The sequence below is a fragment of the Narcine bancroftii genome, chromosome 14 (genome assembly GCF_036971445.1).
Source record: "Narcine bancroftii isolate sNarBan1 chromosome 14, sNarBan1.hap1, whole genome shotgun sequence".
In the NCBI taxonomy this organism is placed as follows: domain Eukaryota; kingdom Metazoa; phylum Chordata; class Chondrichthyes; order Torpediniformes; family Narcinidae; genus Narcine; species Narcine bancroftii.
In genome coordinates, this window is record NC_091482.1 from 12,721,334 (window position 1) to 12,748,749 (window position 27,416).

The 27,416-nt window shown below is 43.4% G+C and overlaps 1 protein-coding gene across 4 annotated transcripts in view; it reads left to right on the forward strand.

The window, feature by feature from the left end:
• Positions 1 to 1,638: 1,638 nt before the first annotated feature.
• The window catches only part of taok1a (TAO kinase 1a), a 143,489-nt gene continuing 117,711 nt past the window's right edge, over positions 1,639 to 27,416 (forward strand). The window contains exon 1 of one of the 4 annotated variants that reach the window (XM_069910999.1): positions 1,639 to 1,701. The gene's annotated coding sequence lies outside the window, so the exon portion shown is untranslated. The other 3 variants (XM_069910998.1, XM_069910997.1, XM_069911001.1) reach the window with 3 other exon arrangements.

A 27,416-nucleotide genomic window follows, 5' to 3' on the forward strand; every position in this document is an offset into this window, starting at 1 on the left:
GCAAAGGAAGAGAAAGTAAGGTGGTGTCTGTGGTTCGTTGTTCATGTAGAAATCTAATGGCAGAGGGGAAGAAACTGATTTTGTCCCACTCGGTGTTCATCTTCATGCTCCTGTCCCTCCTTCCCAATGGTAGCAGTGTGAAAAAGACAGCCTGGGAGGTGAGGGTCATTTCTTATTTCTTGTAGATGTCCTCGATGGAGTGAAGACTGATGCCCACGACACCTCTCTGTAGTCTTTTCTTGTCCTGTGCATTGACACCTCCATACCAGACGGAGATGCAACCAGTTGGAATGCTCTCTGCTGTACACCTGTCGAATTGTGCAAGAGTCTTTGGGGCCATGTCCAATCTCCTCAAACTCATTACAGAGCCTTCTTCGTGGAGAACATGGAGGCCCCGGGACAGATCTTCGGGACGCTCACACGCAGGGATTTGAAGTTCTTAACCCTTTCCACTGCTAACCCCTCAATGAGTGCCAGTTCGTGTTCTCCTGAATTCCACAGTCAGCTCCTTAGTTTTGCTGACATTGAGTGCAAGGTCGTTGCTGCGACACCACTCAACGAGCTGATCTATCTCACTCCTGTACGTTTCCTCATTTCCGTCTGTGATTCTGCCGCTGACCGTGCTGTCACCAGCCAATCTGTAGATGATATTTGAATTGTGCCTCGTCAAGAAGGGAGTCGTTGCATTGATGTCAAGGCTGTGCATTTTCCAGTTGTCAGGAGGTGCAGTTGGATGGTGAACACCACCCAAAAGTGGCTGAGGGAAGGTGAACTTGCAGTGTCATCACAGCAATGTCATTAGGAAGCTGAAGTGACCGGACCATGCTGTTGAAAAGCAACACAAGAGTGGCGAAGCTGAAACCAATATAACTTTGTATTTTCTGCCACTTTAACAGCATCACTGCATCCACCATATCAGATTTTATACTACTTTGTAATGACAAATGTTCTGTCCTTAACACAAAGTTATATTGTCGAGGCAGGAATGCAGTTCAATGTCACTGAAAGCATGGTTGAAAATTATGGAGGAAGGGGCACAAGAAAGTCAAGTTGCCGTGTTAATGGAGGGAAAAGGAGCAGAAAATGAGAAGCCGTGGTTGCAGCAAAGCAGCTCAATAGAGCAAAAAAAAAACCAAGTCAACACAGCAATTCAATGAAACATGGCAGAAAAAGGGAGCTGGACCGTGGATGCAGCAATACATTCCAGAAGGAAAAGAAAAATATCAAATGCCGGCAGCACAAAGAAAAGCAGGTTGAGTTGCATTGAGCAATGCAGTTAAATGTGTCAGAGAATGCAAAATAAAAGAGGCAGTTCTCAGGGGGTTTAAAAGCAAGGCAAAGGATGCTACCCTACCTTTTAAATGGCCACAGAGGTGCACTGCATGGTGGATGCAACCAGCAGGGAAGGATGGTTGGAATCTAATGCACCCTCCCCCCCTAAAAGGGGGAAGCAGCAAAGGTTTTGGGGGAAGCAGCAAAGAGAAATTGTAGCGGGGGGGGGGAATGCAGATGCAAAGCCCAATGTTATCTGGCGGATGCAGTGACATCATCAGTGGGCGAAGTTGCGCGCGCGGAGTGAAAGTTGCACTCTCGCCCTCCAGCTGTTGGGAGGAGGGGGGGGGGGGGGAGATCTCGCGATGGGAGCGAGCGGGGCGGGTGCACGGGATTTGCGAGGCTTCCCGTCGGAGCGACACGGAGAGGGTGAGGAGGGCACGGGCTGAGAGAGGGCCGAGGAGAATCCCCCCCCTCTCCCCCCCCCCACCCAAGCCCTTGACGTGGGAGGAAGGAGGGGGGGTGAAAACCCACCCCCCCCCTTTTGAAAGACGAAAAGCACGTCGTGGAGGGCGGGACGGGACGGATGCGGGAAGCGGCGGCTGGAGCTCGGAGGGGGGGGGGGGGGCCGCGTCCGAGTCGCTGAGGGAAGTGTGCGCAGAACCCGCGCCTGCCTTCACTTCCGCCATCTTGAGTGAGTGAGTGTGGACGGGGAACCGCCGGGGGGGGGTGGGGGTGGGGGGGTGGAAGGGGGGAGAGGGGGGGTCTACATTGTACGGTGCTTCACTTCCCTCCTCCTCCTGCGGGGGGGGGGGGGGTCTCCCGGCGAAGGCCCACCCGATCCGGTGAGTGGGCTTCCTCCCCTCAATCCCCCCCCCCCCACCACCCCCATCAAGGATTCCTCTGCCCCCCCCCTCCCCAAATTCCTCCCTCTCCCTGCCCTGACTGCAGTGCTGCTACGGGCTTGCGTACATCCGTCATGTGTGTTTGTCAGAGAGGGGAGAGGCAGAAAAACATTGCAAGGATAAAGAAAGGCTTGATGAGCCGTGCCTTGAAGCTCAGGGGCACACACACAAATAAATCCTTGCGATGTGCCCGTGGAAATGGGCAACTTCTAGCCCTTTCCCACTGCTCCTCAAGCTGCAGAGGATCGTGACATTCTCTTTTTTTTGTTGAAGGTGGGTGTTTACGATTTCCCCCCCCCCCCCTCCCTTGGGGGAGGTTTTGCTTTTTGTATCCTCCCTCCCACCCCCCCCACTTCTCTTTTTCAATCAGATCCACGTTCACCCTGACCCCAAGCATGCTGGGGGGGGGGTGGCATTGGAAATCTGCACCCCCCCCCCAAAAAAAACATCGATGATGTTCCATGAAACGAAGCAGCCACACTTCCATGGGGTCTGAATTTGGAATGGGCAGTGATTTACATTTTAATAAACTGGAGTTCTGAGGAACGGGGGCAATGACTGTCATGTTCTGCTGGGAGAAGAAACTAACATGCCATTGTCACTAGGCTGGCAGGGTCCTTTTGCAAATGTTAAAGGTGCAATCAAATAAAAATCTGCTGCAGCACCTCTTGATTCGGTTCTAATCTTGTGCATTTGTTGGTCATGACAAGCCATGGATTTGTTTAGAGAAAAAATTGTTTACTGTTTTAGACAATGGGTGGGGGGGGGGGGAAGATGTTCTTGATCAGACACATAACAAGGATTATTCATTTTTATAGATGCAAACTGGCACAAATTGCCAAATAAATGTTTGCAAATTTTAAATCTGTTTCATCCAGCTGCAGCAAGAAGAGAGAGAGAAAAAAAAAAATGAGGTAATTAAATAAATAAATTGAGATAAGAAGTGATTTTAGTCCAGACATTTGAATGTGCTTTTCATCCATGCTTACGTGGGGATTATGATGTTGTGGGAAAGCAATAGGTAGTGAATGTTTTGTTGGTACCAGCTGATGAGTACTGAAATGTTTTTCACCCTCTGAGCCTGCAAAGTGTTTATGCAGGCTGTGATAAATAGAATGACGATGACATTCTGGAGGTTGATGTATTTAATTCTGCGTGCTAGCTATCAAAGCCACAGTTAGCCGTTACGGAAGGAATGAGTGAAAACCAGAATATATTTTTGTGTGATGAATAATGTATGCCAAAGGGTATTCTGGTGGAGACGTTCGAGAGTTTAAGATGCCGTACTGGGGGCTCCTTCAATTCGTTGACTGCTGTAATTTTCAGTGCTTTTACTCAATGAGGTGGTCCTTGTTTTTCATGGTCTGTTGTCGTGGTCCTTGACTGCAGATGTACATTTGCGTTAAGTCATGGGAGTTGTTCAAGTTGCAATTTTAAAATGATGGTATGTGGGTGGTGGTGGTACAAGTGAAATTTATTACCTGCCTGCTTTTGCTTTTTGAGGAGGTGTTGGTGAGCTGCCGTGCTCAATTAGTAGTGGTCTGATGAAGGCATTTTCCATAGTTTTGGAAAGGGAATTCCAGCACTTAGGACCAGGATAGCATGTAACATGTAGGGGAACTTGTAATCTGTGGTCTTCTATGGCATCTGTTGCTTTTCTCTTTTTAGGTGATGAGGTTTGAGAGGGAGATGGATATTTACAACAGTGGTGGTGGGATTCTAACTTTGAGCACTTTAAAGTTTGAGGAAAATTTGCTATGAATTACTTTGTATAGCTCACACCGTAAAGAGTCTCGCAACTTGGAAATTGACATGGGAATTTCCATCAAGGATTTATAAAAATTGTTGGTCTGACTTTGTAAGTCAATGGAAGCAGCTTTCAAGAATTATTTTTATTTGCAGTTGAGAAGCATATCTGTATAGAAGTTAAATTACAGATTTTAGCTATTTTACTTTAAGTGCATGTTCACTAATCTGATTAATAACATTAGCTTGTTTGTGAATTGTAATCTCCAATCCTCCCTCACTAGTGCTTTTTATGTACATGCAAGCTTTTTGGTTTTGATATGCTCATTTATTTTGAACTGTATGCTGGGCCATTTAATATATATATCTTTTATCTTGAAATTATTGGTCAAATTTGTTCAACTTTTTGTCTTATTGCATTTTGTATTGTATATGCTTAATGGCATTACATAACAGATTGTCAAAATAATTTTGATAATTGCCATTTTAGATTTTGAAGTTATTTTCGGTTTCATATATCAACAGTAATTAAAGCCTGATAAGTTGACATATTTCATCGTTACAGAAGTGTGGACATTATATTCTTTTGACTCTTACCTTTAATTTTGCACTTTATGAAATATTTTCATAATTTTTTTTATTATCATAGAGAAGGGAAGAAAACTCGTTAGAAAATAAATTAATTATGTATTACCACAAAAATCTCATTCTTGTCCAGAGCTTTAAATTATTATAGACTCATTGGAAATATATTTATCAACCTACCAGCAGAAGTGGACCATAGACGGAAAATAGTTAATGCAAATGCGTAAGCTGAATGGTTTTGAGAAGGACATTTATAGTTGTTATGCAGTGTACCTGTAGCAGCAAACAATTTTACATATTGTTGCCTCGTCGTAAATTGTGCAGTGATTCTATAGGCTTGTTTCAAGTTAGATAGTTTAACTTGCAATGGCAAATTATTTAAGAAGCAAAAGGTTCTGATTTTCTTAATATACATTAACATGTGTCTTGGGAAAACTGGTTTTTTAAAAATATTTACAGCATTGAAGTTGCCAATGAGGAATGGAAAAATAATTTTAAAATAAAATAGTATCTGCTCTGATTTCACATTTACTGACCAATTTCTTTTTGTGGTTTTTCACATCCCAGTCTTAAGTATTTTATATTTTAGCTGTTTCTCTGTTTTGGACTTTTGTTTTCTTTGAGAAAACAAAATGTAATCTAATTGGAAAAAATGTCATCTTGAATGTTCATTGATGACGAGCCATTTGTTCAGTTTCTAGTCAGTGAGAAGTTAGTTTATCTCAGCAGGGTTAATAGTTGGCATCTGGATTTGCTTCAGTAGTCGTTTGCTTGGAGATGGAAGCATGTGGTAAGGTTGGAGGAAGCCAAGGTTTTCCTTTTGACCACTGTGCAGTAACCATTATTGGAAGTCCCACATATATGGGTATTATATGAAGATACGATCAGTCTTGGCACTTCACAGTTGACTCATTTGCTGACATCCATTATAAAGTGTGACTATTTTGGGCTGTCACTGCCATAGCATCATCCATTGGCAAAATTATTATCAAGTGAAAACAAAATACATTATTTTTCTGGTGATGGTTTTTTTTGAGTAATTCTTTATTTATCACACTGAACCATATCAACCAATATATTTACAGATGGATCTTTAAATATTCACAGCGACATTTTCTTTTTTTTCCCCCCATCCCTCCTTTCCCCCTTCCCACCCCCCTCCAAAAACAGTAAATATTAAAATAATATCTTTATACAAAAGGAATACAAACAGTAAAGACGTATCATCTACTTATTCACATTAAATCTGACCGTGTTTATCTTCTTATCATTTTAGGTGGTGGTGGTCCGAGGCCTGCTCTTTCTGTTATGTTCCATATATGGTTCCCAGGTTTTTTCAAACATTGTAACTTTGTCTTTTAAATCATATGTGATTTTTTTTTCCCAGTGGGATACACTTAAACTTGGTTATATATTCCATTAATGTTTATAGTCATATAGTCCAACGTGGCCATCTTATATCTTTATTTTCACTTCTTTTCCACCTCTTCACCACCTCCATCCCCTTTTTTATTAGTTTTTTAAATTTTCCTTTTTAATCTCAATATATGACAATGCACTTAAGACATGAAATACCCCAACAATCCCCACAAGCAATAACCCTTTAACCCCAAATGAACTTCCCCTCCTTGGATTGACCCTTGACGGCAGCCACAACTCCCCTTTCCATTTGGTTTACAAACTTACTCGCAAGTGTCAACCGATTTTAAATGACCGTTATTCTCCCATCCCCAGCCCCCTCCAGAGAACACTATTTTCTAAACATATAACAAAGCTCTCTCTTTCTTCCACTTCTCTTATCCATCTTTAAATCTTTATATCTACATTATCTTTATATTTTTATATATTTTCTTGCCGGTCTTCCTTCTTGTCACTTCTCCTTTGCGTCCGAGAACAGTCTATTCTGTTCCCCAGGAATAAATACTTTGAGTACTGCTGGATGTCTTAATATAAAGTTATAACCTTTCTTCCATAAGATTGTTTTTGCCGTGTTGAATTCCTTCCTCTTCTTTAAAAGTTCGAAGCTTGTATCCGGGTAAAAAAAATATTTTTTGTCCCTTATATTCCAACAGCTTATTGTCTTCTCTAACCTTCTTTCTTGCCTGCTCCACTATGTTCTCTCTTGTCGTATATCTTAGAAATTTTACCAATATGGATCTCTGTTTTTGATGTGGTGGCGGTTTCGGTACTAGTGCTCTATGTGCCCTTTCGATTTCTATTTCTTCATGTGAATCTGTCATTCCCAGCACCTTCGGGATCCATCCTTTTATAAATTCCTACATAACTGACCCTTCTTTGTCTTCTTTCAGGCCAACTATTTTTATGTTGTTTCGCCTACTGTAGTTTTCCAATATGTCAATTTTTTGTGACAATAAATCTTGTGTCCCTTTAATTTTTTTTTTGCTCTCTTCCAACTTCCCTCTTAAATCATTTATCTCCATTTCTATAGCAGCTTCTCATACCTCCACATTTTCTACTCTTTTCCCTATTTCAGTCATGACCAACTCTAAGCTTTGCATTCTGTCTTCAGCTCTTTTCATTTTTCTTTTGATTGAACTAAATTCTAATGATGGCCATTCTTTTAATGACCTAATTTGTTCTTCAAAAAAGGCTTTATCTAAATTTTGTCCTACTATTTTACCTTCTTTCCTTTGAAATTCTTGGTCTTCCTCTTCTTCTGTGTCTGTATCTATGTCTGTGTCGTCTTCTTCTCTGTATCTGGGTATCTTCATCCTTCTTTTGTGAGCTGCTTCTGTAACCTTGCTGGGTCCCCTGCCGCAGGTCGACCCGCTGCCGGTTGCCCCCTGCCGCAGGTCGACCCGCTGCCAGTTGCCCCCTGCCGCAGGTCGACCCGCTGCCGGTTGCCCCCTGCCGCAGGTCGACCCGCTGCCGGTTGTCCCATTGCCGCTCATCCTCTTCCTGCCCTTCATTCTCTTTCTCACCACTCTTCTTTCTTGTTTGCTTCCCCCAGCCGAATGCCCCTATACTGGGCGTCTCTCAGTTGGCCGCTCCTCAGCTGAGTCCCCCTCATGCCGGCGTCAACCTTTTTTACTTGCGCACTGCGCATGCGTAACTCTTCTTTGCTCTGAGAGCCATTTTTGGAGTCCACCAGTCGGGAGGACACCGCTCCTCTGGGGACTCACCAACACTGGAGATCGGCTGCTCCCCTCCATGGTGGCTCTCTGCTCCGATTTGCAGGTAAGGCCTTCTTCTTTCTTCTCCAGTGATTTTCCTTCTTCCCTTTTCACTGTTATTCTTACTTTTCTCTTTTGGGTGCCATCTTCTGTCTCTTCTCTGTAACTTTATCTTTCTCTTCCTGTATTTTATGTTTATCGAGCTCTATTTTTCAACACTTTTTCTTTTCTCTGGAGAGGGCTGGTTCCACCTGACCCGCCACGACTCCATTACATGACTCCCCCTCTCTGGTGATGGTTTTGAGCGAATATTAGCATTTACAAAAATTAGTTCAAATTTGTTATTTACCCTGGTCAGTGATTTCTGAGTTGAATGGATTTGTCATTGGAATATTTTGCTGGTCAAAAGGGTAATCAATTTTGAAGAATGCCCATCAGATGCACTTTCATTAGGGTTTTCAAATATTAATTATCAGACAATAACTGCTCAAATTTTTTTCAAACCAAATTTTTAAATGCTATTTGCTTTTGGTAGCAACATTGGATATTTGGTTGGAATGTTATGCTCAAAAATGTCATAGAGTTTTGATCTTTGATGGTTTAGTCCTCATCTTTGTCTGCTTTATGGCACTGCTAAGAATTCGCAGAAACTTGTGGAGGGCCTTTAATATTGAATAGCAAGATCAGTGTCCCTTTCTATGTGGGAAGTATACTGGCTGGTTGCATCACAGCTTGGTTTGAGAATTGAAGGGCCCAGGAAAGCAGAAGTTAGCCAAGGTCGTCAGTCTTTATCTATGTGAGGCACCAACATTATCCTCGAGTCCCATCACCCTGGTCACAACCTCTTGTTGCTGTTACCTTTGGAATGATGGTACAGAAATCGATACCTCTAGGTTCAAGAACTGTTTCTTTCCAATGGCTATCACTTGAACCTTTCTTACAACATTCCTCTATCTGCACTATTTTATGTCATTTGTTTTGCACCTATAGTAACTGATATCATCTTTTTAATTTAATTTGTATGATTGTAATTGTGTTTTATGAAACACCCATTTTCCTGTAGCAAGTAAGAATTTTGGTACATACGTATATTGTACAATTTATATGACAATTTACTCATTATTATTCATTTTTAAGAGCAAGATTAGTCAATGTTATGTTAGAAATTGTCCAGTCATTCCTTCAGTATTGGTTAGGGTATAAATTAACAAAAGTTAGTGTTTGGTTGATTCAGTAAAATATCTAGTTCTGTGTAATCTAGCTGGAAAATAAAATTTTATTTGGAAACTGAAATTTCAGTTTTTTTTCCTGAGACCCTTTTTCTGTCAGCTTTATTTTAATATAGTGCACTGACTTATCAGTAAATACTGAATAATTGTATTTCCTTTCAACCACAATAACTGTCCCTCTTACTAATTCCACAACCAAAATAAAACAGCAAGTGAAAGTAACACTCAATTTCCACATTATTTAAGGGTGAATAGTATTGCAGGGCTGAGAAGTACAGTAAATGTAAATATTGTGGCTTCCATTATTGGATTTTTAACCATTGAAATGGTACATGACAGTTTATAGAAACATGTTGGATGGTTGAAAGAAAGGGAGGGACAAAGATGTGAATACTGAGTAGTGAACATGGGAAAATGGATTGAATAGTCTGTTCTCATGTTGTAACACAAGTTGGTCAAGGCACACAGTTATTTAACTTATTGACTGATTGCTACCTTCCAAGGACTGTTTTGCATTTCTTGGGTTCCCAGCTTTTGCCTGAGCTTCATATTTGGTTGCATCTTCTCCGACATTACGACATTTTCAACATACCTTGAACTTGCGCTTCTGTTTGCTTTAAAATATTGATAATGAAGAGGGTAGGCTTGGAATTTAATCTTAAAAAAACAAGTGTGAGGTGATGCATTATTTCAGGCAGGGAAGGTTCTAGTAATGGTAAGATATGTACTCTATAGGGTGTATGTCCAAAGATCCCTGAAGATGACAGCAAGGTTAGACAGTATGGGGGAGAAGGCATGAGGGATGCTTGCTTGCCTGCCTTCACGAGAACATAAGAATATTGACTGGGTGAGCTTGGTACAAGTTTAAAATGCATTATGTTGGGCAGACCTGGGAAACTGTCTGCTGTTCTGGTACCAAATACAAGAAGGATATAATTGTACTGGAAATTCACCAAGATGTTGCCTGGGATGGAATGTTTCCGTGATGGTGATTCTAGATACGTTGTGTTTGTCTTCCTTGAATCAAAGGTGTGGAATATCATAGTCCCTTTCACACTTGCAAGTGGTCCCAGGAATTAACGGCCAATCGGCCTTTGAAGTGTCTAGTGTGAAAGGGAAGACCTCTCGACACTGGTGTTAGATGATGTCATTTCACACTGGAGATTGATGGCCTCGACCCCTAGTACAATCCCTGGCGTCTGCAGATGCTGGCATTGCAATCAGCCAAATGTGGAATGATAAATTGCATTGTGGGATTGAAATGACCCAAGTTTTTGTGTGAGTGAAGGAACATGAAGGAAGAAAAAATTACAATGAAGGTATAAACTTTGTTATGGGAATATTGCAGCAAGAGAGAGAGAGGAAATAAATAATAATAAACGGCAATAGTAGACCATTTTTAAAACCACATTGGAAAGATGGAAGCACTGTAAGCGCACAATTTATAAAGACTGAGGGGGGGGGGAGCGATGGTGGACTTGACTTCCTAGAATGCCATGTGGCAGAGAAACCCCCTCCATGAGTGTTCCGTGTCAGCATCCCTGCACAGAGCCCTTTCTCAGCCGCATGAAATTCTGGGAGAGCAGAATTTTTTCCATGATATTTATAAATTGTATGTGATAGCCCTGCCAACTTCCCACAGTATAAATTGTGCGCTATAGTGCTACCGACTTTCCCGTACTGTTTAAAAATGGTCTTTTATTGCTAGCACTTTCCCACGGTCACTTAGGAAGGTTTATGTAGGTCAGCACAACAATGGGGCTGAAGGGCTTTATGCTGTACATAAAGCTTAATTGTTATAATTAGGCATGATTAATTCAAATATAAGATCATAATACATCGATCAGGATTTGGGGCAGGTCCACAATCACTTGATGTGTCATGATGTCACTGGTACAAGGTAGAACAGTCTTAATCCTGTGGATGGCTCCTTGCAACTGTGAAAACATTCAGTGTCCCAGTTAGCAGTGGTCAAGTGTGAAAAGTCAAACTCCCATTCCTACCCTGGGACACTGAACAGATGATTTAGTGGGACACAAGTATGAAAGGGGGTTACGAGAGGCATAGATGGGGAAAAACATTTACTCATGGTAGAATTGCCTGTGGTCATTGGGCTTAGGTTTAAGATGAGGGTTAAGAAGTTTAGAGGATCTAAGGAAGAATCTTTTTCATTCAGAGGGTGATTGGAAATTGGAACATGCTCCCTGAAGAAAGGTTATTTCAAAATGTTTAAAAAGTATTTTGTCAAACTCTTGAATCACTAAAACATAGGATAGAAACACAGATGGCTTTGGGAAGTCCAGGGATCAAGGAGCTCATTAGAGAGTAGGCAGCTGGATATGGGTATTTGTGCTTGGTGTCTGCAGCCCCCCTCCCCCCTCCTGCAATATGCAGGAACAATGAGTATAAGTAGTGGGTGGCATTGGCAGTGGGGACAAAACATCTAAATCTAGTGGGCTATGCGACAAATGATTGTAAATGGGATTAATGTAGTCAGGTGCTTGGTGGGCATTGAAATGGTGCTTGAAGGACCTTTTTCTGTTCTGTATGAATATATTGCAGGGTATGTACCCACCACCAAGAGCCCCTGAGTATTCTTGTTATTGCTTGTTATCCATTTCTTTTCTCCAAACTTCAACAGTCCTAAAAGTGATCAGCTATCAGTCATCCTTGTTTATACTGATATAATTTGACATTTTATCTCATCTCCTCTTCACATTGTTCTATGCCTACCTTCCATTCTCTGTTCACTGATTTCTAAGTGTGCATCCCTTTTAAACCTTTCAGTAGTGTTTAATTAATTTCCCTCCATTGGTGGCAGTGCCTTCAGCTAGCTACCTTAGTCCTACTTTCTGGAACACTAAAGTTTTTTGGCTTTGCATCTTTCATGTCTCTTGGCTCAAAGGTATCAATTCTGCTGATATCAGAAGGTAATGAATTTGAGCAAATAATTTTGGCTGAAACTTCTTTGTGGTATTGATCATTGTGGGAATTGTTTTTTCATTTGAGGGGTTACATAGGAGCACCCTTTACTTGCTCAACTGGAGATGCTTCATGGTATTTTTTTCCACAAACAAGAAACATTGCACAGTGAATGAATGAACAGTTGTTCGTCGAACACATAAGTTTGCCTTCAGTTGAAACATTAATCCAAAGGTCTGTTACCAGCACAAAAGATTCACATAAAATTTCAAAGTAATTAGAAGAATTAATTATAAAATTAATTTGAAGAATAGTTGTGCTGGTAATGGTCCATGGTTCTAAGAGTAGAGTATTTTCTCAGTATTATGATAAATCCTGAAACATTTATGTGATCATGGTGCGAGATTTCCAGTGTTGCCTTTATTTAAAAAAAATAATTAGTTGCGCAATTAAGCTGTTTAAAGAAAAAAGACCAGATTGTAGCTTCAACTAATCTTTTACCCTGGCATATTTATTTTACACAGTAAAACCTCCAGTATTTTCACCTATGGGGTTTGTATTTACTTTTACAATTCTGATCTAATACAATGCATGAAGAATAAACAGTTTAAAAAACAAAAATACTGTACTTCCACTGAACAGACTTCACTTGTATGAATATATAAACCATATAACCGTTTACAGCACAGAAACAGGCCATGTCGGCCCTTCAAGTCCGTACCGGTTCACTTGAACAACTCCACTAGCTCCTCCGCAAACTCCTGAGGAAGTAGAGGCTTTCTTCATGATGCCATTGGTGTGTTGGTCGTTAAAGAATTTTTCTTTATTTTCATTCATTTTCTTTGAAAACATTTTAACCATCGCTACATCTGCAGGTTCCTTCCCCTCCACAGAGCCACCTGAAAGATTAACAATAATATGGATAATTAACCCACCCCCCCCCATGTTTACAGATAAAGCCTCTGACTGGGGTGGCTCTTACTAATCATGGAGTCACTTTTAAGAGAGTCACCCCAGCAACGACCTCTCTATCCTGGGCGACACTTTTGCTGTTTAACACAAGTTTATTCAAAAGCTGCTACAAGGCACTCTACTGGCTGAATATTTGCTCCCACCTTCACCAAAGGTTTATTTGTTACTTCAGAGAACAAGCCATGAGCAACCTCACACTCAATGTCACCTAATCCAAGGAGCTGATTGTTGACTTCAGGAAGGGAAAACCAGAGATGTATGATCCAGTGATCATTGGGGGAATCAGAAATGGAGAAGGTGAGCAAATTTAAGTTCTTGGGAGTCACTATGTCAGAGGAGCTTTTCTGGACCTAACACACAAATTGCATTGTGCAAAAAGCATGCCAGAGCCTCTACTTCCTCAGGAATTTGCAGAGGTTTGGTATGACATTGGAAATCCTAGCAAATTTTAACAGATGTGTGGTGAAAAGTATGCTGACTGACTGCATCATGGTTTGGTAACATAAAGCCCTAAACAAGGTAGTGGATACAACCCAGAACAATACAGGTAAAACCCCCTCCACTGTTGAGAACATCCACAGGAAACACTGCCATCAGAGAGCAGCAGCACTCATCAAAGATCCACACTACCCAGCACACACTCTGTTCTCGCTGTTAACATCAGAAAAGAGGTCTAGGGGCCACAAGACTCACACTATCAGGTTCAGGAACAATTGCTACCCCTTCACCATCAGAATCCTCGACAATGAACTCAATCAGGGACTTTATTTAAGAACTCTTATTTTTGTACTTTTTTTTCTCTATTACACCGTTTGTTTACATTTAAAAAAATTGTTTATATGTGTACGATGAGTCAGATTTTTTGCACTGCCAATAAGTGGTAATGCTGCCTCACCTGAAGGAAAAATAATCTCAGGGTTGTATGTGATGTCGTGTATGTACTCTGACAATAAATCTGAATGTGATTTACAATTTTAATCTTGTGTATTTTTTACCTACTATTTTATTCTTATTTTTAAAATTTACCTTCTCTTTTTTTTTGCCAGTTGCTTGAATTCCAGATAACAGGGGTTTTACTGAATTCCAGATAACAGGGGTTTTACTGAATTCCAGATAACAGGGGTTTTACTGAATTCCAGATAACAGGGGTTTTACTGAATTTGGATCGTGTAGTTTTGTTACTCTTTTACTTTATAAAGTACTTAAGAGCATTTTTTACGATATTCTGATTTTACATATTCGCAAAATGACAAATTCTTGAATTTTAGTTACAGCAATAATATGTTTATTTACATAAGTTTTTAAAATATAATTGAAATTATTAAACTATGTTTATTTTTTAAACATACCTTATTTGTAAACTCTGCTTGAACAAGCTTCTCTAAATTCTTGTGATCCACGCAAAATATTGTGAAATTGGTTAAGTTTGTAAATATTTTGAGGAAATCAAATTCGAAATTTGTTTAATTAAGTAAAGGTATACTACTTTGCATTCATTCTTGCCCATTGCTTCCATTTGGTCCATGTCTATTTGGGGAATTAAAAAAATCTAAGCAGCTTTGGGTTGTGGCTTGGTTGTCATGTGTTTGGTCTAATTTTCCATAATATCATTGCTATTTTGAGTCTGTTAGAATTAATAAATGCTGCAATGCCAATGTCAGCAATTATTCTAAAGTAATATTCTGCACTGCAGCTTTGTTGATATGCTTACTTGAGTATTTTAACAATATTTCAAAGTTGGTGTATAGCAGCCATTCTCAACCTTTTTAGGCCTGGCCCCCTTAAGATTCTGCTCAAAGTTTATGGGCCCCCTGCCCTGTGAAACAGTTTAGTTGGTTACTTCTTTCCTATTGACTACATAAAAAAATTAAAAATATTTTAGGGTTTCCAGTAGGTGGCCCACCTAAGTATGCTGTTGCCCCTGTTGAGAATGCCTAGTGTGCAATTGTGTGCAATTGACTTTAAAAAAAAATCTAAATAAAAACTAAAAAATTGGTGATCTATTTTGCTAGTACAGATGTTTTACCAAGTGGTTGATGCTGGATTTTTTTTTGTGCATTTTCCAAATTTGACACTGGAGCCCAGATCAGCGTCATCCTGGCCACGGCCGTCGAGTCCAGGAACCGACCTCGTGGACCTCCCCTCCGTTCGGCCAACACAACGGCAATCTGGACATATGGAGACAAGACAGTCCACTTCCAGATCGGCCAGCGGAATTTTGCGTGGAGGTTCACCGTCTCGTTCCTCCCGACTGCCATCCTGGGTGCAGACTTCCTCCTCACACACGGGCTTCTGGTGGATATTCGGGGTAGGTGCCTAGTGGACACTCGTACCTTCTAGGCCTTTTGCCTCGATACCTCCCGCTCAGAGCAACTGCAGATGGCCATGATCAGCAACCCGAATACGAGTTCCAGCAAATCCTGGATGAGTTACCGACACTCCTCAAGCCACAGTTCTCCGCTGCCTCGCCACGCCACGGGGTGTTCCGCCACATCCCCACGCAGAGCCCATCGGTTCACGCCAAGGCACGCCGGCTCCCGCCTGACAAGCTCCAGGTAGCGAAGGAGGAGTTTTCGCACCTGTTGGAGCTGGGGAGCATTCGGCAGTCCGACAGCCCGTGGGCCTTGCCGCTCCACCTGGTCCCGAAAGCCTCCGGCAGCTGGCGTCCCTGGGGAGACTATTGACGGCTCAACGAGGCAGCCATTCCTGACTGTTACCTCATCCTTCACATCCAAGACCCTGCATGGTGCAAGGGTCTTTGCCAAGGTTAACGTGGTGCACAGATATCACCAGATCCCAGTGCACCCTGAGGACATACGCAAGTCGGCCATCATTAGCCCCTTTGGCATGTTCGAATTCCTGCACATGCTGTTCGGGCTCAAGAATGCTGCTCAGACGTTCCAGCGCCTCATGGACTCGGTGGGCAGGGACTTGGATTTCGTCTTTATTTATTTGGATGACATCCTCGTCGCCAGCAAGGACCAGGCACAACACAAGGCCCACCTTAGTGTCCTTTTCTCTGCTGGCCGACTTTGGCCTTACCATCAACCCGGCCAAGTGCCAGTTCGGGAAAGAGTCCATACAGTTCCTGGGCCATAATATCATGGCTGTGAAGGTTGCCGCCATCAGGGAGTTCCCACGCTCGAACAGCCTCAAGGGGCTGCAGAAGTTCGTGGGTATGATCAACTTTTACAACTGCTTCATCCTGGGAGCTGCATGCATCATGCAGGTGCTGTTCGCCCTCATCGCAGCCAAGCACAAGACGATCGCTTGGAACCCAGAAGCCTGCCTCGCGAAGGCCACCATGCTCGCCCACCCGCACACCGACCTGCATATGGCATTCTCTGTCCATGCCTCTGCCACAGCCATCGGTGCCGTCCTGGAGCAGCAGGTGAATGGACATTGGAAGCCGCTGGCATTCTTCAGCCGCCTGTTCTGCCTGCCGGAACGCAAGTATAGTGCCTTTGACCATGAGTTGCTGGGCATGTACCTGGTGGTGCGGTATTTCCGCTATTTTTTGGAGGGGAGGACTTTTACCATTTTCACCGACCACAAACATCTCACCCAGGTGCTCGCGATGGCAAAGGATCTATGGTCGGCCTGCCAGCAGCGTCACTTCTCCTTCGAGTCGGAGTTTACCACCAACGTTCGGCACAAGGCAGGGAAGGACAATGTGGTTGCCGATGCACTCTCGCGACTGGCCATCTGTGCGCTGACGCCTGGCCTCGACTTCGACCAGCTTGCCTGGGACCAGGAATCTGATGAGGTGACGAGAGCATTCAAGACCGCCATCACAGGCCTGCGGTTCCAAGACCTTCGAAACTCCGAGCGGCGAAGGCACCATCCTGAGCGATATCTCCTTGGGCACCCCGCGGCCAGTGGTTCCCCAGCAGTGCCACAGGCAGGTCTTCTGTCATATTCACGACCTTACATCCGTCCATCAAGTCCACAGTCCAGATGGTGGAAGAACGGTTCATATGGCACGGGCTGCGGAAGCAGATCGCAGGCTAGGCTAGAACATGCACCCATTGCCAAACATCCAAGGCAAGGTGCACAGGCACACCAGGGCGCCCGTACAGGAGTTTGAGCACATCCGAGAACGGTTCAGCCACATTCACGTGGACATCATCGGGCCCTTACCTGTTTCCCGGGGCAACCGTTACCGGTTTACGGTGGTAGACCACACCACACGCTGGCCCGATGTGATTCCGATGCCAGACGCCTCCACTGACTCCTGCTCCCAGCGTCCCGGGTCACCTCACCAGCAATCGGGGTGCCCAGTTCACATCTGCGCTCTGGGCACAGCTTGCCAACAGGTTGGGGATCCAACTACACTGCACCACGTCCTACCACCCACAGGCTAATGGACGCCACCTTAAGTCGGCGCTCATGTCCTGCCTTACCTGCCCTGACTGGGCAGACGAATTGCCTTGGGTGCTCCTGGGCATCCACTCCACTCCCAAGGAAGATCTGCAGGCGTCATCAGCTGAGCTGGTCTACGCTGTGCCACTGGCACTACCTGGTGAGTTCGTCAACGCACCTCACAATCCCCAGCAGTCGCTGCACAAACTACTTGGACTTGTTCGAACCCCCACCGCCGCCCAGGCATGGGACCCGCCCGTCTCATGTTCCCGGTGAACTGCTTTCCGTGGAGTACATTTTCGTTCGACAGGGCCCAACCACGGCACCTCTGCAGCGACCATACGAGGGGCCGTACAGGGTTGTGCAGTGTTCCGGTTGGTGGCAGGCGGGAGCTGTTTACCATGGACAGGCTGAAGCCAGCGCACCTCGATCCCACCGAGCCTGTGGTCATTGCCCAGCCCAAGAAGTGAGGCTGCCCGGCGACAAAGGACATTGGCGCTGATTCTGGGAGGGGCTGTGTGGTGGCTCACCGTAAGGCAGTGAGCCACGCGGTGGGGCAGCCGTCCAAAATGGCACCATCGGGGGGGTGGGTTCCCTTCCTTTCAGCACGGGGCTCAGAAACCCACGTCCGGGTGACGTCAGCGCCCTCCAGCGCGGACCTCAGCCAGGTCCGGGCTGGGAGTATAAATGCAGCCCAGCGGCCTGCAATAAACTGGACTGCTGACTGAGCTCAACCTGTCTTGTTGTGTGTTATTGCAGGAGCAGAGTAGCTGCTGCTACACATCTATCAGTTGCACTCCAGCACCACAATCCCTTTGGTCTCAGACATTAAGATGCACTATCCAAATTAAGCTTGTGTATGTGAATGTTCTTTGTTGAATTATTCACTGAAGGATACCATAGAGTGGGCTCTTACTCTAAACAATTGTAAAACTAAGGTCGTCTACCAATCTCTTCCTGCTGCAGAATATCATGTGTAACAATAAAGATCAATGGATGTTGAAAAGATTACTATGCCTCTTTAAGCTACTGCAACATTGATGTTTTATGTTTTTGGGTTCTTTGTTTTGTTTCTTCACACATCTTTATAAAAATTGAGAGAACAACAAGTATAGAGGAGGCATCAATACCAAAATGCATCACTGTACAATGTCCAAAATATTGCTTGGTCCTCCTGCTCAAGAAAAATCTGTGTTTTGAGGATCAATTCTTCAAATGTGACTCCTAGTTGAGCAGCAGTGGGGTTCCTTCCTTCCTGTATATGAATGGGTACTCAAAATACTAGAGTTACTACCCCCCCAATATCAGTGCCCTTTTAATCGATTGGTAAGATGAGCAAACCTTCGGCAGTGTGGAGACACGAACCACACCCAGCTAGCTCCAATAGGTGGGCCACATTATTTACATTCCTAAAATAGGTACTCCAAGTTCAGCTGGGACAAGAGATTATGAAGAGGATAGAGATGTTTAATTGAAGCTTCTAAAGCCTCCTGAGACATAATGAGATCCTTACAGACTTGTTGGCATCCTTGGCTTGTCAGTGATAAAAATAGAGAACTTCAAAACCAAGTGAAAACAGCAGGAATGCATCAGCTTCGAATCGATCCACTCAGACTCCATACAACCAGTTGTCTTCAACTTTAATCTATTTTTTTTCTTATGAGAATTAAACAAGGTCATATTTTAATTGTAAAATATAGTAAATAGTTGAATTTCAGAAAATCAAGCAGTGCTCTTGTATCACTAGAATCTGTAGAATAATCAATTTACCAGTATGTATGGAGATTTTGGAGAACAATGAAACATTAATTAGATAGCCTGGACTATGGATCAATTTAATTTGAAAAACAAAGTCATCATTTTAAATTAAGTGCTAACTCCTTCACATTCCAGGAATAACTTTAATATTCTCCGGTTTTGTACCAAGAATCATATGAGCTCTATTTTTTGGAAAAAAAAAGCTTAATGTTTTAATGCTTGGTACTGACACTGCTTAACGATTCATAATAAAAGTGAAGGAAAAGCAATTTAGTGTCTTTTTTAAGTAGACTGTTGTGGCCCTCGAGTTGAGAAGACAGGATCCGAAGGCTATTGCTAGACTGCAGTATTTCCTTTGAACTGTCAACGTTTTGTATTTCTGTCAATCACATTTTTATCGATTACTTTGGTTCTTTTTATTTTTTCTGTGGTTCTATTAAAATTGTTTTTGCTCACTTTTCTAAAATAGGTTATTAATAAAATAGAATTGTTAAAAGATGGTATTATTTTCCAGTATTTCAAATGCTGAGTAGTTGGAAATAATTTTTTTGAGAGTTGGGAGTAGCAGAAGCAAAGATCATGACTGGATGACCAGATGAACAGCTGTAAAGCAGAAAAATTCAATTCAAGCTACAGTTTACAAATTCCACTGGGAATTTTCTTTGCTGTTTTTAAAAATGTCTCGATACATGCAACTGAATGAAAATGAACACAGCCTGCATGTTGACATACTACAATAACAATGGAAAACCTTGTGCAGAAGATAGGGTCCAGTTCCTTGGCAGAAACAAACTTGAGGCGTTTAATGTAATTGGAAGTTCACTGGTTGCCAAATACTATTTTCTTTGAGTACTTCTAGCAGTTCCACGTTTACTTTTTGTAGAAGCCTTGGATACCACAGGTATTTCATATTAAAAGGTAATTGAGCTTGGTTTGTTCATTATGTAGTAATTAACTAAAATAAGGCATTTTGCTATCTTATGAAAAATAGTTCAAAGGAAACATAATGTCGTATTCTTTGGGAGAACGTTTCCTGTCGAGATCTGGCTGTTCCGTGTTGAGAACCCACGCTCTGTTGAATTGTTGAGTTAGAGGACCAGGAGTCGGCCAAAAATGGCCCATCGAGCCTGCTCTCCCATTCAATACGACCATGGCTGATCTAATTTATGACCTAACTCCACCTACCTGCCTTCTCCCCAGATCCCCTAATTCCTCTATCATGTAAACATGTATCTAACCAAATTTTAAATATGTCTAATGAAGCAGCCTCAACCACTTTCCTGGATAGAGAATTCCAAACATAAGCAACCATCACCAAATCACAAATAGACTAGCAGTCCAAGATTGGTTCACCTGAAATCTTTCACTGATGCCATTTGAGTTGTTCTAATTTGCCTCTATGTCCTTGAGTATGCAAGAGGAGAAAATTCTCAGGTTGTGTGCCATCCCATATAAAAGTGTGCACAATGTTCTTGGGTAAAGTGGGCTTTTGATGTTTTCTATGGTAAAGTAATCCAGTATCTCGCTCATAAAAAAAACTTGGTGTGTGAGATTAGGCATAAATTTATAAAATGTATTTTATTTTTTTTTAAAGAAGGGGAGAAGTCTGGAGGTGGGATTGATGGTGGAAGGGAAGGAAAGGAGGAACTTTTTCAGAATTAAAGTGGTTTGAAACGAATTTTCACCTAATTGAATAAATCTTTGTCATTTTATCACTCATCAATGCAGCAATGGGTGATCATGCAGAAAAGAATTCTGTTAATCTTTTGTCACATTATTTAACAATTATAAAGTTATTTGCATTACTTTTAAAGAAAAAAAAATCATATTTTGAAACCTGTTCTCCATTTTCCAATTATAGCCAGTTTAGGAACTCGATCCCAGAATTTTTAATAATAATAACATTGGGAATCTACAGGCAAATAGGGTTTCATTTAAATTGTGGCAAGCTCTCAATAAAACAATAGTGAAGATTTAGATTCAGATGAATTTAATATTTTAATGTGTACAATAACATGATACATTTTACTGAAATATAGCTGTTAATAGAACGTTGGAGAATTATTCTGGGTTTGATTTTAAAAACATCGAACTTCGATCACTCTTGAATAAACTGGCTTTCCTGCGAATTTAATCTATGCAAGTTGTCATATCCTATATTACGTATTGCAATAAGGATCAATGGCTATTAATTTGGAATGAATTTTTTTATTGATAACATTGAGCATTTATCAATTTTTTGTCTCCAACTCAGAAGGTTATTAGCAGAGAAATCAAAGATGATTCTTGTGTTGCACTGAGAACAGTGGTGATGAGATGCTGCCTTTCTTGTGAGATCTTTAAACTGAACTCCATGTCTGTCTTCTCATGAGGAGGTATGAAACAAGTCCTGGCACTGTGTTGAAAGGGACTAGTTTACTTGTCTGTATTTATTCCTGTTGTGTTTAGGAAGTATCAGGTTTGGTGGGTTCACAGAGAGATGACTCTGGACACAAGTGTTATAATTAAAGGTAAATTTATTGAACACATGGGAAATGAACAAGAGAAGATGTCTGACCGTACTTAATTACTGTACTCTACTGCAGGTAGTCCATGACTTGCAACCATAATTGGAACCAAAGGATTGGTCATAACTCAGATTGCATGCAAGTCGGATTTGCCCCACTGCTCATGACTTAATGAGGTCTTAAAGCAATTTTTTAAAAAAGTTTTCAGCAAATGAACCTTTACATGCCAACATACATGCAGTCTTTGTCTTCTCTTCTTCTTTGGCTTGGCTTCGCGGACGAAGATTTATGGAGGGGGTAAAAAGTCCACGTCAGCTGCAGGCTCGTTTGTGGCTGACAAGTCCGATGCGGGACAGGCAGACACGGTTGCAGCGGTTGCAGGGGAAAATTGGTTGGTTGGGGTTGGGTGTTGGGTTTTTCCTCCTTTGCCTTTTGTCAGTGAGGTGGGCTCTGCGGTCTTCTTCAAAGGAGGTTGCTGCCCGCCAAACTGTGAGGCGCCAAGATGCACGGTTTGAGGCGTTATCAGCCCACTGGCGGTGGTCAATGTGGCAGGCACCAAGAGATTTCTTTAGGCAGTCCTTGTACCTTTTCTTTGGTGCACCTCTGTCACGGTGGCCAGTGGAGAGCTCGCCATATAACACGATCTTGGGAAGGCGATGGTCCTCCATTCTGGAGACGTGACCCACCCAGCGCAGCTGGATCTTCAGCAGCGTGGACTCGATGCTGTCGACCTCTGCCATCTCGAGTACTTCGACGTTAGGGATGAAAGCGCTCCAATGGATGTTGAGGATAGAGCGGAGACAACGCTGGTGGAAGCGTTCTAGGAGCCGTAGGTGGTGCCGGTAGAGGACCCATGATTCGGAGCCGAACAGGAGTGTGTATACGCTTATCTTTGTGAGGTTTTTCAGTTGGTTGTTTTTCCAGACTCTCTTGTGTAGTCTTCCAAAGGCGCTATTTGCCTTGGCGAGTCTGTTGTCTATCTCATTGTCGATCCTTGCATCTGATGAAATGGTGCAGCCGAGATAGGTAAACTGGTGGACCGTTTTGAGTTTTGTGTGCCCGATGGAGATGTGGGGGGGCTGGTAGTACCTTTAAGAAAAGACACTCAACATATGAAATTCTAGTAAATAATAAAGTCATTGGACTTGGGTGGTGGGCGGCTGTGCAGGGGCTTGGGCTGCCGCTGGAAGTGGGGACCACTGTATACAGTATTTTTAATACAAAATATGTACTTGTACAGTAGTTTTAATAAAGATTTTAAAAATTTTGGTTGTATGTGTGGGTGGACGTAACTCGCATAGGTCAGAAGTCGAGGATGACCTGTACTTAATAGCTATATAGACATTCATGTCAAACCCAGGTTAGACTCTGATACCAGTGGCTGCCTATCTTCTGCACGGTTCAAAACAAAAACTATAATGGTGCAAGCAGGCACACCGGGCACTAGGTACACCCAGTGACTGCTTGCTCTACCACACTCTCCCGCACATGGACACATCTTAGACAGGGACTTCAGCAGACATTCCCAATCCCTGTTCCTCAGGGTGCAGCTTAGTGTTATGTAATATAAAATAGGCTTTCTAACAAGACAGGGACTTAAACAGACACTCCCAGTTCCCTGTACCATTGGGGGTGCGCTCTCTGCAAGCAGTGATCTATTGCAGTATTACAACTCAACTCAATGTAGTTATACCTTACCTGTCCACAGTAGCAACTTGGCGTGAAATGTCCGGGACTTGGACAAAGAGGCAGAAAGCAAGAAATGTGCCATGTATCGACATTTATACTGTTCTGAGTTGGCATCTGGTCAATGATGACGCTGAGTCATTTAAACAAACCACTGGTAAGGTGTGCACTAATGGGAGACCAACCTTGATTGGCAGGTGATGTAACCTTTGAATAAGTTTCTGACAGGGAGGCTACGTGTTCCTCCACAATCCACATATAACATTCCATCCCTCGGAAAACACATCACTCGCCAAACACAATGAATAACTGGTTTTTAAATTAAAAAAAAAATTAGACATAAAACACGATAACGGGCCATTTTGGCCCATGAGTTCATGCTTCCCAATTTACACCCCATTAACCTACACCCCTGGTATGCTTTGAATGGAGGGAGGAATCCACCCACCCCAGAAAAACCCACGCAGACATGGGGAGAAAGTACAAACTCCAATTAGACAGTGTGGGATTTACTCTCAATCGCTGGCGCTGTAAAGGCGTTGAGCAAACTGCTATGCCAAACTAAAATCTAAGTAAAATGTTACAAATGTAAAAACGTCTAAAACAACACAAATCAAGAGGATCGATATATTCACAACTGTCTTCTGTATAATGGACAAGGCATATTATCAAACTTAATGATAATGGCTCACCAGCTACCCCTCTCCCCCCCGATCATTGTGTTCCTGATGGAGCAGAGTGCTGTGGGAATTGCTCCCAAATGTGAGAGGGGAGGGAAAAGAAAGAAAATTGTTCACTGGCTTGCATGCCTGTTTTTTCTGGCTTAGCTGGCATATGTGTGCATTTTTACCACCAATATATGTGAGCAGGCAGTGGAGGTCATTAGGTGCCAAAGCCCTTTTGGGTAGAGTATCCCACACCTTGGTTTCACATTTGGGCGCTCCCTCGGCAGAGAACCCAGATGTCCTTCATTGGGCTATCCCTGATGAGGCAGGGGGAAGGTCAGCAGGCATGCATCCAGGGTGTACCTGTATTCTTGAGGGAACGCCCCATTTTTCTTGCCTGTCATCTGACACCAAGATGCCAATCCTGCTCCCATTCCCTTTAAACAATCACCTGAAAAAACACACAAAGATCAGCGTTTACAGAGCAGTTGTCATACCCACGCTCCTGTTTGGCTCCAAATCATGGGTCCTCTACCGGCATCACCTACGTCTCCTAGAACGCTTCCATCAGCGCTGTCTCCGCTTCATCCTCAACATTCATTGGAATAACTTCATCACCAACATCGAAGTACTCGAGCTGGCAGAATCTGCAAGCATCGAATCCACGCTGCTGAAGACCCAACTGCGCTGGGTGGGTCACGTCTCCGGAATGGAGGACCATCGCCTTCCCAAGATCGTGTTATATGGTGAGCTCTCCACAGGCCACCGAGACAGAGATGCACCAAAGAAGAGGTACAAGGACTGTTTAAAGAAATCTCTTGGGTGCCTGCCACATTGACCACCGCCAGTGGGCTGATATCGCCTCCAACCGTGCATCTTGGCGCCTCACAGTTCAGCAGACTGCAATCTCCTTTGAAGAAGACCGCAGAGCCCACCTCACTGACAAAAGACAAAGGAGGAAAAACCCAACACCCAACCCCAAGCAACCAATTTTCCCTTGCAACCGTGTCTGCCTGTCCCGCATCGGACTTGTCAGTCACCAACGAGCCTGCAGCAGACATGGACATACCCCTCCATAAATCTTCGTCCGCGAAGCCAAGCCAGAGAAAAGAAAGAACATGCCTGCATTGGTTCTCTGTAATGATAATCAGAAAGAGACAAGACTGAAAGTTGGCCAAATTAGTAGCTTTTAAATAAATGCTTCTGAAGCACCCACCCCATGAGGAATTATTTTGTATTATTGTGGGGGGACTGGAGGGACTCTGTAATTTATATAGTAGTCACAAAATATATGCAATATTTCCTGCTAGTAGATGATCTGTGACATTGTGATTAAAAGCTGAAACTATAATTTCCTGAGAGACATTAGTGAAGAGTAAATACCACAGCTCAGGGTTCAAGTAAAAAGGTCCATTATAAAGGCTGTAATTGAAAGGTGCATGACACAGGTTGTGGACTTTATTAAGCTGGAATTTTCTGTGACAATGTGTCCATGGCAATAGTTCTTGCTGCTTAAACGAGCTGATGCTAATGGCTGGAATCAGTGATGGGATCGCTGCAGCCTGTTTTGATGAATGTTTTGTAGACCCTCATATTGCGAAGAGTAACAGCTTGAAGGGTAGTCTTCTCAGGTGTGGGGGGTGGGTTTATGGGAGAATTCATGATAGATTAGTCAGGGCCCACCTCTGGTGGGTGAGGACCAGAGGGGAGGCTGGTCCAGGTCAGAATGGGCAGCGCACAGGAAACTTCACCCCCATGGGGCTTCTTCCCGCAATGCTCTCACTGGACAGCATACATGTCTCTAAGTCGCCAGCAGAATGACATCGCTGAACTTCATCTCAGCCCTGCAAACTTGAGTAGGTGCTTCCCACTCCGTGTACTCTGATCCCTCCAGAAGGGTAATGGCTTCCTGGAAGGTTTTCCCAGTCACCTGTCCCATCCCTCTAAGGGGATGTGGTGGTTACTAAATAGGCCGTCAAGACACCAGTCACTTTTGTGCTCCCTGGGAAATAGTGCTCACAGGTGCACCCATATATACTCATGATCAGTGCCAACTCTCTAACAGCCCATATCCCCACGCCAACGGTGTACTACTGTGGCTGGATGTGTATGTCATTCTAGGAGAGCAGGGAACTTGGCCAGACCACAGTCGCCACCCATTCTCATAGGGTGGTGCATTCATCGACCCCTTTGGGCAGTGCCCGCAAGGCATTGCCAATTGTCTTTTGTTCAAACAGACCAGGGCGCTCGCTTCCTGATGAAAGAGGTGGATATTGGGGACTCTCTTGTTCCTCAGCCGTGGCAGCGGCATGGCTAGGTGTTCAACCGGCTGCTGTTGATAACGGACCCCAAGACTGGTTAGTTTCTTGGCAGAGTAGTCCCGGGTCTCCATTATCTCACAGTGACCAAATACATGCCCACCCGAGGTTCCCCCCATTTTTAAACTATCTCCCCATTTGGATGGTTGGCGTGGTCGACCTGGGACTGTGTGGTCACTAGCTGGGCTTGCAAAGGCTCAGGCACGCAGAGGGGAGGATGTCGATCCCCTCTCTCCATTAGATGATGTGGATTAAGCTGCCAGTTAGACCAGTGAGCTGCTTGCAGTTGCTGCATTTCAATCAGCTTGGAAGATGCCTCCATGACTTCCATTTCTAGGTTAGTCGCTTGCACTCGGGTAGCCTGCGCTGCCTCCTGTAGTGCACACCAGTAATACTGTAGATAGCTCACTATCTTTATGTGCACCTTGTTGGCCTAATTCTCTGCAATTTTGTGTTGGTGTCTCAGGAGAGACACCATAAGCCAAAGGGCACTAGAGTGGTCCAGCCCATCGTTCCAGACTGGCATAGCGTGGTTTCCCAGCCACACCGCCAAATGGCTGAACCCCTGGCAGTCGTCGGTCCAACTGGGGATTTTGTATTCCTACTCCAGGATTCTTTTTTTTTGCTGATGGTCGCCTCCTGCTGTCTCCGTTGCTGAGCAGGTACACGATAACTATATAGACATTCACATTGGACCGATACCAGTGGTCGCTTATCTTCTACACGGTACAAAGCAAAAACTATAACAGTGCAGGCGGGCACAAGAGACTCCAGTAATGGTGGCTGCTTATCCTACCATACGTGTACACTTCACAGACAAGGACTTTCAAACACAATCCTAATTCCCTGTATCAATGTGGGTGTGGCTCTTGCAAGCAGTGATATATTACAATACTCTGGCTCAACTCAGTATAGGTCACACCTTATGCATGACTCCTCCAGCGATGTCCACACTAGCAACCTTGCATGAAACGATGTCTGGCATTTGGACCAAGAAAAAAGATGTGCATCAGTGTTTATGCTGTTTTGAGTTAAGTGTCTGGCCAAATGATGTCACTGAAGTCCAATCTTGATTGGCAGGTGATACAAGTTCTGAATGTCTCAGACAGGGAAGTTACGTGAACCCCCCCCGCCACCACCCCGGGCAATCCACAATGCTCCAGTCTGGGAGGCCACGTGTTCCTCCACAATCCACATATAACACACATATAATGAGTGTTACTGAAAAACAAAGTAATTTTTTTTCCATTAGTGGAATAAGTATCTGCTTTGAATCTGCATGGATGTAGTTCAGAAACATTTAGTCCCTATTTGGAAAATCAGTGCCAGGGTCCTTCTGCATTAGGTCTTTTACT